The sequence below is a fragment of the Miscanthus floridulus genome, chromosome 5 (genome assembly GCF_019320115.1).
Source record: "Miscanthus floridulus cultivar M001 chromosome 5, ASM1932011v1, whole genome shotgun sequence".
In the NCBI taxonomy this organism is placed as follows: domain Eukaryota; kingdom Viridiplantae; phylum Streptophyta; class Magnoliopsida; order Poales; family Poaceae; genus Miscanthus; species Miscanthus floridulus.
In genome coordinates this window covers 106,425,336-106,436,968 of record NC_089584.1, presented here as the reverse complement: position 1 = coordinate 106,436,968, position 11,633 = coordinate 106,425,336, and positions in this window count along the sequence as shown.

The following is an 11,633-nucleotide window of genomic DNA, read 5'->3' as shown; positions in this document are numbered from 1 at the left end:
TTGCCAAACTGAAATTAGTGGAGAAAATTCTCAAAATCACAATAAAAATATAGGCATAATAATTCTTTCTCGCAACATGGCATCACCAATTTGACCACTTATCGTGCTCATAACGCATGCAATTTTAAAGCGTGATTACCGACAAAGAACTGGAATTGCATTGACGTTTGTCCAAACATGCGATTAACATTACATGATAGTCTGGTTACTAATGCCAACTTCAAACTACATGTTCATTACATAAATAGAGGTGATACATTAGTCCTTCCACTAAATGCGAAGCGATTTAATCCTCATCATGATCACTATCGAGGTCAGACGCAGAATCATTTCCGTCCTCAGGTTCTACTTCTTCTTTAGGTGCCACTTCTTCTTCACCTTCCTCGTATCCTTCTAGATCCATTTCTGCGGCTCCAGGTGGGACATAAGGGTGGAGCTGATTGTGCAGTAGATGAACCTCTTCATGTAGATTATCGTTGTATTCTTCTGCATTGGCCAGCTGCTGTCCTAGCTCAAACTGTCGAGCCCTCAGGACATCTTCCCTGGACCAAGCTGCATTTCGCTGGTGAGTTAACCGAGTCATCTCTTCAGTGAGCCTCTCAATCTCGGCGTCATGCTCCCTCTGAAGCTGACGTCGATCCTCACGGGCATGACCAAGTGCACCAGACACACGTCTAAGGCTACCCTCAACTCCATCTAACACTCTCATCATTGCGAACATGGCTCTCATTGCAGGGTTATCACTGTTCTGCCCTTCTGCTACACTAATCTCCAAAGGTCTTCCTCTTGCCTGCTGCCATGAGTCAGTGGAGGGATTACCTCTTGGAAAGACTCCAACCAAAGCAGCTGCCAGCTCCTGAGGAAAACGATCCATGATATTCCTTAAGATCCCAAAAGCTGCCCTACCAGCTGCTTCTTCAGCAGTCCTGCCAGTTGACTCATAACACTAGCCTGTCCACTCAGAATCGTCACCTCGGGGACGAACAATGGCCTCCACAGTAACTAAGAGACCTTCTCCCAACCGCTCATTCGCCCAGAAGTAGCGGGGTTCCATTCCATCAGGATAACCTACATAGCTGAGCACTCTCCACAAGAGTGTAGGCATCCCAAACTCTCCAAGGAACGTGTGACGTTGACGGGTACGTGGAGCAAGCTGACGGCTAGGAGCTCTGCCTTCGGTGGACTTGCGAGCAGTCTGCTTGGTGCATGCCATCTGCACCATTAACATGTACCCCTTGGTGAGACAATGCCATAATGGATAAGAGTTACATAACCGAGTAAGAATTTTATAAGGGGAGGAACAATGTAATTATGTGAATGGCAATTTAACATGATGCATGCTCGTGCCGTATGTCCTTACAAACTTAGGAAAAATTTGTTTCTAACGGTAGACACGGTGGCATACATACGTTCTCTCATAAATAGCGTAACTAGTCGAGCTACACGTTTCGTTGTTAGTGTACCTGCATAAAATTTCATTTCAGCCCTAAACCCATAAGGAAATATGCAGAATGTAATTGTAAATACTTCCATATATGTATACCCATACATATACTTCCGTATCAATCTACCCGACAAGAATTTAAACCCACAATTAAATACGTACCATATACACATGCAAGCATGCATACATAGCCGTACCAAAGCTAACTCTTCCCGACCGCACGCTCACATCTTGCGGTCATACACTCATCTTACCTTGGCGTAGAGGCATTTGATCCATACATTACCACTCAAGTGAATGGCATCCATACTATAGCACGCTGTATGGACGACAAAGTAAAAACCCCCATGTTAGTACTTAAATAGCCACCTAATAGTCCTTAATTTGGGCATAAGGAAAGTGATCATTGGCACACTTTAGATTTCAAATACCTATTATTTGACTATTAGTTGCTAGAGAAGGTTTTTTTGGAAAACAAAAACTTTTGTTTTAAATACACTTGTGACAATTAACGTTGAATCTTGCTCTGATGCCAGCTGTCGCAGAACCGACCAATTTATAAGAATACAAGTACAATGGCAATCCGCAAGCGGTCGCACGGTCATACTTGAACCCATATAAACCCGGTAGTCCGTCGAGTACCGCGACGGGTCTCGATAAACGATTTACAACAACCAAGATCGTACAGGATTCAACATACATGCCACATATTACATAAAGTTCACAGATACTTTTCATCATCAGAGTACAATTAAAAAGTTATTACAAACCGAGTTTGATAATTAAAGCGGAAGCAAATAAGTTCGAAGATAAGTTTCCAACGTAGTTTGATACAGTGCCAAACCAGATCACGGTCCACAAAAGCAAAGATAGGAATTACTAAAGAAGCCTGCCCAAGGCTTACTCCTCATCCACAGCGGGATAGAAGCAACTCTTGCAATAACCATGATACACAGTGCCATCTGCAACAATGGGAAAATAAACCCTGAGTACGAGAAGGTACTCAGCTAGACTTACCCGTCATGAACCAAAAATAAAATGACTCCAAGGATTATGCAAGGCTGTATAAGTGGACGTAACTTGACAACATTTTGCGTAAAAGGCAATTACCCGTTGTAAAATTATGATTCCTTTATCAAGTTAATTATAACTATCCATTTCTAGATTAGCAACTATCCTGTGCCAAACATGTGGTATATCATTTAGAAGCATACAATAGTAACCATAGCAGGTATTGTAATTCCATATTCCTTTGAACCATCATGTTTCATAATATAGCTGCTACGATGTTGGGACTAGCCAAGTTTCTCACTATCCGGGAGAGACGGCGATTCGAATCGATTTCAACCAGCTGGGAATTTATTCCTAACACAAACCCAGATCTACCAGCCACGATAGTCTTAGGTCACCTTTGGTACAACTCCGGTACACATTTCGCGGGTTTGTACTACGCCGCACAATCTGGAACACCAGATGCCAGGATGCTCAGGCCAAACCTGCCCTTGGGCTCAGTCTGATCGTTCCCCGGAAGGAGCGCACAACAGAACGATTCCCGTCCTAAGTTGAATTACTCGGCTTCGCGGTCGGAACGAGTTATCTAGCCAGCTAAGTGAGAGGCATGTGTTCAATCTTGTCAGAAGCGCCAACAACGGTACGGTCCTTAATCGACACGGACGGGGATAAGTCCACACCCAAGACCTCCATGCCTTGTTGCTTCCCTATCGACCTCCCGTCCGGTCTCAATTTACTTTTACCTCATGGTTCTGTTCCACGATAGCAGATATAGCCAACCGTGCTCCGGTATCCACCTATATCTCGCAGGTGACAGGACATCACCCGACTTCTACCGGTCTAAGCATGGCTAAGCATATATATTCGATCCTGGACCTATACCGGTTAAAGGTGTAATATCTGGACAAGGAATGTACATGCATCAAGTGGTTTCATTCAACTCTTATAACCTAATGCATCAATCATAAATACGTAAGTAAACGTTTGTAAATTACTGGGAGACTTATAATGCTCCGGGGCTTGCCTCACAGAAAAGAAGTAGGACGGTGGTCAGGGCACTCCGGAAGCTCCTCAGGGTTCTGCTCCACGCCTTCGGGAGCTGCGGCTTGCGGATCCTCCTACGGGTTCCCTTCCTCTGCTTCTTTGAATTCTAGCAACGTGATCTCTTCCTCCGATCCTAGATGCATGAGTATGGTATAAGTATTACGAATGCATATATGTTAACAAGTGCATCACGTTGTTTGAGTAGGTGCATATCTCTTCTCGATTACTACTTAACTACTTTTACAATGCATCGACTATGCCATACAGTAGCTACTTGTTTCACTCATATCTGGAGTTCTACAAATCCAAAAACAGTGATCCTGGACTTTCTGGAAAGCTTATCAAATTCTCTACAACTTTGTTATTAACCATTTTTACAGTCTACATCAGTTTCAACATGTAACTCCTCACACTCTAGAATCAGTCCGGAAACTATTTAACATGCAATATAAAGTAATAACACCTCTACTTCATGTAATCATTCAAATTTTGACAACCTAGAACCTACCAACAGTTTAAGCATACCAAATACAGTTAAGATGATATAATGGTGAAGCCCAAACTATTTATTAAATTGCCTTTATTATTTTATTTAGATATCTAGGTTAAATAATAAATATATATCAGATGTGCTTAATAAATTCTCAAAAATTTACAGAGTCTTACTAATGCTATCAAAGGACTACTATAAAAATTTCATGTCATTTTACTAAGTAGAACATTCTATACAAAAATGATAAGGAAGCAAGGCTTGAAATAGCATAAATGGAAAATCCTATTGAAAAGTGTCAAGCAACAGATTTCTTATTTTTCTTAACATCCATAAGGTACTAGGATTACCTCCAACAAATTTCATGAATTTTGGACTCATAAATAATTTATAAAAATTCATGCAAGGATGGACTAGCCATAAAAGAAAAATCAATAACTATAATGCTACACAGGCACTGGCCTTCAAATTTTTACCCAAGCTCAGATATGCTAAGACTAGCTTACCACAAAAATTTCATAATTTTTGGAGCACAGGAACTCTAGATATAAAATAAACAAATTTAAATGCATTCAAAAGCACCTTTCAAATCCTAATTTAAATCTCCAGAAATTTCTACTGTTGAACCCAAGAACATATTTTTATTAAATACTACACTTCCTAAGCAACACAACCATATTTATTTCAACATTTTAGGAGCTACCAAACTGAAGATACAAAATTCACAAAATAAATCAAAAACTGGAATCAAATGAGTTAGCCTTCAAACAATGAGTCGCTGACTGGTGGGACCCGCTGGTCAGGGGACCCCACGCGTCAGGGACACGGAGCAGAGCAGCGGCGCTGCTGGGCACTGCACGGCTGCGGCTCGTCGACGGCGAGCTTCGCCGGTGGTGAGGTCATCACGGTATGACCTACATGACTAGGCGAACCTACTGAGCCGCATGGCCGGACCTATTGCCGACCCTAGAGCTGACGGCGGTGGCCATGGCGGAACGGCGGGGCTGGACCACGGCAAAACGCCGGTGACGACCTCGGTGGCCCGATCTAAGGCTCGGACGAGCACCGGTGTACTACGGCGGACCTAGCGCATCAGCTATCGCATGGAATGGTAGACTACAACGGCGTGGCCACTACGACGGAACACGGCGGCAAACTCCGGCGAGAGCGTGCGCGTTGCTGCGGCTTACCAAGCTTGGTCAGCGAGCATGGGAGGGAGTAGTGGGTCGCTGAGAAGACGGTGAAGCTTTGGTGGTGGTGCTGGAGTGGCTAGGCGCGAGCTCGAGCACGGTTATGGCGACAGCGGAGCAGCGGGAGCTCGGCTGCTGCTGCGGCGATGAAGAAAGGCCGAGGCGAAGCAAATGGAGGCGCGGAATGGCTCGGGCGGGTGCTGGCGGTGATGAAGGCGCGCCCAGGCGCGTCGTGGCCTGCGCGGACAGAGTGCTGGCGACGCGCGGCCGTCGCCGGGGACACGCGGCGGCAATGTTCTGTGCCGGTCGGCCACTGTACATTCGCGATTCAGTTGATTCAGACGAGCAGCGCGATGCCTGACAGCGTGTTTTCCAATCGATTTAACTGCTAAACCGTGGCTCCAACTCGTAAACCGTCTTAACAAAAATCCTAGCCCTATGTACCAGCTTCAACTTTCGTTCAAGGATCATGCTCCAATTCTCAACAGAAATGGAGTAAAATCATGATCAAGTTCGGCTTGTCAGGCTGACAGTGTTCATGACTTAGCAAAAATTTGCTAAGTGTAGAAATTGTGATTTCTCTGATTTTTGAAACTCAAATTCACACATGTTAGGAGCAGAATCAGTCAAAGACCCAAAAATCAAAGTTGTTCCTTATGTCAAACACTACAACTTTGCTTTAGTGAACTCCTCCATGCAAGGTCTCTAACACCTAGTTCAACTTTAGTCAAACATGTCACTTTGAAATCATGATACATACACAACCCATGGCTAAATGACCAAACTAGCCTTAGCACTAAATACCAAAGTTGTTCCTAATGATACTCTAAGCATGTTTAAACAATTTGCAAGGTCATTTAAGCATTTCATGTAGTAGTCACTCATATAGCTATCCAGGTCAACACATGAAATATCACTTAAGTGCTTGATCAAGAAATGTGGCCTTCATGAACAAGGTTCCTTTTGTTAACCTAAGTATAGCTAAGGTGTTTTAGTGACCAACATTACCCACTTGCCTTCATTTGCACATGATCATATGCATATGTTCCAAGAAACACGAAATAACAAGCAATGTTTCATATGTTTCGATCAAATGTTTCAATTTTAAATGATGGTTTATGAATGCTTGATGCTCATGCTCATGTTATGCAAGTCAAGTTATGCAAGGCTAACACCCGAGGTGTTACAACGGGACCCACATGTTAGCAGCCCACATAGCCATGGTGATGTCATGCTGACGTCACGTCGACATCAGCTGCTGACATCAGTAGCCTAGGCCCCACATGTCAGTGACCTTAACTGTTGACCGTTGACCATTGACTCAACGTTGACTGACGTTGACTTTGACCGGACCCACCTGTCAGTGACCCAATAGCCTTTGGCCCCACCTGTTAGTGTGGACAACGTTGATGATGTCACGCTGATGTCATGCTAACATCAGCTGGGCCCCCCCTGTCAGCTTGAAACCGTGATGCTGATGTCAGCAAGCCACGTGGACCAACCACAGCATGACACGTGTCAGCCCAGGATTAATTCAGCCTTTTTCCATTTTCAGAAATAGATCTAAACTTTGGAAATTCATAACTAATTCATATGACCTCAAAAAAATATGAAACCAAGACCAAAATTCATCTAAAATCAAGCTCTACGCAATGAACCCATGTTTGAGTCCATTTGGCTCTTTTGAATTTTCATTGCTTCTTTGTGCTATTCTATAGACGTTGCTAACGCGACTATAATACGATCGTTTATAGACTCGGAGGAGAAATAGACAGACGAGGATCGTGAGTATCGTGAGGAGTACAAAGACGACTACACTGAAGGTGCCACATCCCACCCGACCTCGTAGCACCTATTACGCATGGCTAACATAGAACTGCTATCGCTTTACTCTACTGCTACAGTCATTTTATGATAGGACTTGCATGGTAGTATGCTTGCTTGAAAGCCTTTACCTTGACGCAACCTTACCCCCGCATACCCTGCTATTAGGCTAGACACATGCTTACTGCTATATATTTCATTACTTGTACTTCTACTACGCTTATACTACGCGCGTGGTGGATACTAGTGTTATCGGGATTACGGGGAGAGTGCTGCGTGTGTGACTTGGGTGTGTGGAGGGTGAGGGTTGTGTCGACCAAGTTGGAGTATACGATGAGCCTGGGGCAAGTCTTGCTATGGGATGCTACCTAGGCACCCCTGGAAATGGATACCTATGGTGGGTAAATGGTATATGAGGTGGACCTGGGTGTGAACCTGTGACAGGTGGAGCCTAGGATGGAGGTGCTTTGGTGGCACGGTAAATGGAAACCCTGATGGAGACATTTTGGCTTGGTCATCCCTAAGGACTTACTAGTACTCAGAATCACCGAGAAGCCTTACGTACCACTCGCCCTATATGGTGCGGGATGGCTGAACTACTTGGTAGGATATTGCCACTACTGCTAGGTTGATAGCGGACAGTGTAAGGAGGTACGGGGCACGGAGGATCCCCCCACACCCTTCTGAGACTTCATGGATACCTTGTGGACCCGGCTCATGACTCATAGTTTCAGCCACCCCAGACTTGACTTGGGGTGAACCAGGGCTGAATGGTAGAGTGGCATTATCCTAGGCTAGCAAGCGGCCGGAATCAGCCTAGTTGACGACGGTCAGTGAGGAAGGTGGATCTTGTGGTTATGTAAAACCTCTGCAGAGTGTATGGTTGATCGATCGATACATGTGCCGACTTGTCGGCTATGGACCTTTCTTGGGTTTCGCTTAAACTAGATAGAGAGATGAGTCCTTCTTTTCTCCCCCCTGTGAGTGAGTATTCGGTCATAGCTAGGGGCTACGGGCCTTGAGACAGTGCCAAGAGGGAGTTGGCCTGTCGACTGAGCGATGGTAGGGTTATGGAATGGTGATGGTGTGGAGATGGTGGTATATCGATCCCAGGATCGAAACCTGGCTCTGGAATGGGAATGGGTGGAATAGGTGTGGGAATGGTGTTAAAACTTGACTATACTATTATATACTTGATATGCTAAATGCATAGGAAACCCTAGCCTTATAGGTTCCTCTTGACTATATCCAACTTGCATCCAATTTCCATAAAGCAGTGCTCATAGGGTTGGGAGTGGCCAGTACAAATCGTACTGATAAATTTTGGTACACAGGTTCTGCTGAGGAGTATAGCTCCGAGGAGTTTGACGGATGAGGGGTTCATGCCTACGCTCGAGTTTGGCGATCTTACTTTTAAGCTGTTCTGAATGAATGCTACTTTTGATTCCGCCAATGCGGCGATGTAATAAATTATGTAATTCCGCACTATTTATACTCTGATGTTATCGTTGTATGGATGTGATATTCGATTGGAATTTGGGTAATATAATCTACAACGATCTTATTACACTTCGACGCTGTGGATTTCCCTTCGCGGAAATTGGGGTCGTTTCAATTTTTTTGTCTTCCTGGCGGGTGCGCGCGAGCGCACCCGCGGGGGTAGCCCCCGAGCCCCCGGGTGGTTCGGGTGGAACCGGCTGGGGGGTTCTTTGTGTTGTGTCTATGGGTGCGCGTGTTTTGAGTTTTAAGACGTGATTTTGTTTAACCATGGCGTCGTTGTGCAGCCGAGGTGTTTTTAAGCGCGGGGATTGGATTGAGACAGAACTTATTGATCCCGGCGTCGGTGCGTGCTGGGGATCAGGTGAGGAAGTTTAGTTTTGGATGTAACAGAGTTTGATCTTTGGCATCAGTGCGCGCCGTGGGATCGGGTAAGGTGGAGTCATGAGTAGACCCAGGCGTCCGTGCTCGCCGTGGATCGAGAAAGTTAGTTTTAGTTAGTGAAGCCATCTGAAGCCGTTACGCGAGTTTAGGAGTCGCGGTCCCAGGAGCCGTAGCAAGATGTCGCTGATCCTGTCGACATGAGTTTAGGAGTCGCGGTCCCAAGAGCCGTAGCCAGATGTCGCCGATCCTGTCGATGCGAGTTTAGGAGTCACGGTCCCAAGAGCCATAGCCGGATGTCGCCTATCCCGTCGACTCGAGTTTAGGAGTCATGGCCCCAAGAGCCGTATCCGGATGTCACCTATTCCGTCGATGCGAGTTCGGAGTCACGGTCCCATGGCATTTAAGCCCCTGAGCCTTGTCGGGCCTTCGTGGGGGTTGTGAGTTGTTTTGCGCTACCCCATCCGGTTCCTCACAATCGGAGGGGCTGAGTTTTGTCGCCTGTCTTGATCGCTCGGGCTCGAAGACTAGCTCGGTGAGCTCGCTAACGGGTGTGATCGAGTGGAATCCAGGTCCGTCGTTCATGACGGGGTCGGCATAGCCCTCTTGTGGCATTCCACTACTCCTTTACCTGCAACCTGGCAGATGCCTAGGTCATTTCGTAGAGCGACCTAGGTGGCCTGACGGCCTCCCCTCGATGGGGATTCTATGGGTCTAGCGAGAGGTTTAGGATCAAACGAGAAGGTTGAGATGACCCGGTTTGCCAGACCGAGCGAAGGCCGCACGGTGCTCATCTACGGTTTTCTCCCCTGGCTCTATTTGGTTGCTCATGTCGAATGAGGCAAGCCACCGCTTTGTGGCGCAACACGGAGCGTTCTGGTGCATTTTGCTGCACGTGCGATGCTTAGTTCTCGAGCCCCCGGGCGGTTCATGCCCTAACCGTCCGAGGGATTCAGGCGTATGGAATGAAATGCGCGTATGGATGTATGAATGTTTTAAATTGAAATAGAGGGGCTTTGATAGTGTTTTACCTTGAAGGCTGGAGAGATGGGGTTCATCGGGCTCCAGTCAGAAATGTTCGTCCGAGACCTGTGCTTGTCAATCGTGGGTTAGCCCTCGTGTGAACAGTTTTGTATTTAATGAACATATGCTTACCTTGATGACCTAAGAGACGGGGTTCAGAGAGCTTTAGTCGGAAATGTCCGACCGGGACCTGTGCTCGTCATTCGAGACGGAGTCAGCATGGCCCGCATGGGGCGCCCCTTCGCTTCCTACTTGTATCTCAGGTGCTTATCCTGAGTGAATCAATCGACTCAGGAGGCTAGTTGATCTATCTTGGGTGACTCGATCAACTCAGGGAGGTCTGGTTGTCTCTCGGTGGAGATTTCGTGTGGTGGTGCCTGCACGACTGGAGTGATGGAGTTCGAAGAGCTCCAGTCGGAAACATCCGATCGGTACCTACGCTTGTCAATCATGGGTTAGCCCTTGTGTGAACTATTTGTATTAATGAACACATGCTCACCTTGGCGAGCTAAGAGATAGGGTTTGAAGAGCTCTAGTCGGAGACGTCCAACCGGTACCTGCGCTTGTGAATCGTGGGTTAGCCCTTGTGTGAACTGTTTGTATTAATGAACACATGCTCACCTTGGTGACCTGAGAGACGGGGTTCGAAGAGCTCTAGTCGGAGACGTCCGACTAGGACCTTTATGACCTAAGAGACGGGGTCCAAAGAGCTCCAGTCGGAGACGTCCGACCGGGACCTGAGAGACGGGGTTCGGATAGCTCCAGGCGAAAAAGTCCGACCGGGACCTGTATCTCAGGTGTTTATCCTGAGTGAATCGATCGACTCAGGAGGCCGGTTGATCTCTCCCGGTGGAGATTTCGCTGTTGGATCTCTCTAGGTCTGGCCTGGGGAGACGGGGAGTCGTCCACATGTGGTGGCGCTTCGGTTTTTGTGCCCGGCGCATGGTAGTGGTTGATCGTGCGGTAGTGGTGGGCCATGGCCAGGCCACGTCCCGTCTGAGCAGGGCACATCTTATCTGCATTAAATGAAAGAAAGAGAAAGAATCTCGCCCCATCGTTCCGGCTTCCCTGATCGGTGCGTCCCTCCATAACCGCCGCTCCCTTTTCCTTAAGTAGGAGAGGGTAGAAGGTTTTTGTTCTGCTCTCTTGCCTGTTCTTTGTCTGCCGCCACCTTCTCTCCTCCTCTTTGTCGTGAGCGTTCCTAAGAGCTGTGGAGGTTTCTAGGAAAGAAGGGGAGAGAGCAAGGGAGAAGAGAGGTACTCACAAAATGTCAGACTGGAGGTCGTCCACCATGAGGGCATCGGTGCTAGAGGCGTTCGTCGCGAAGGGGTTCCTATCGCCGCAGGAGGTGGCGCACTGGAGGGTCCCCGGGAAGGAGGAGTTCCCGCAACCTCATCCTGATGAGGTGGTGTCTTTCCTTACCTTCCATGAGCGTGGATTAGGATACCCCACGCACTGGTTCCTGCGTGGGCTCCTCAACGACTGGGGTCTAGAACTGCAGCACCTCAACCCGACGGGGGTGCTGCACATCGCTGGCTTTGTCACTGTCTGCGAGGCTTTCCTCGGGATGGAGCCACACGTGGACCTCTTCTAGCTCTTCTTCTCTAGGAGAGACATGGCGGACTAGAGTTCGTCCGAGATCGCTCCGGTCGGAGGCTTCACCCTATAGTGGAAGCCGCGCGTGGGAGGATCATATCCCGCGTACTCCCCATGTGACTCCAACCGGGGA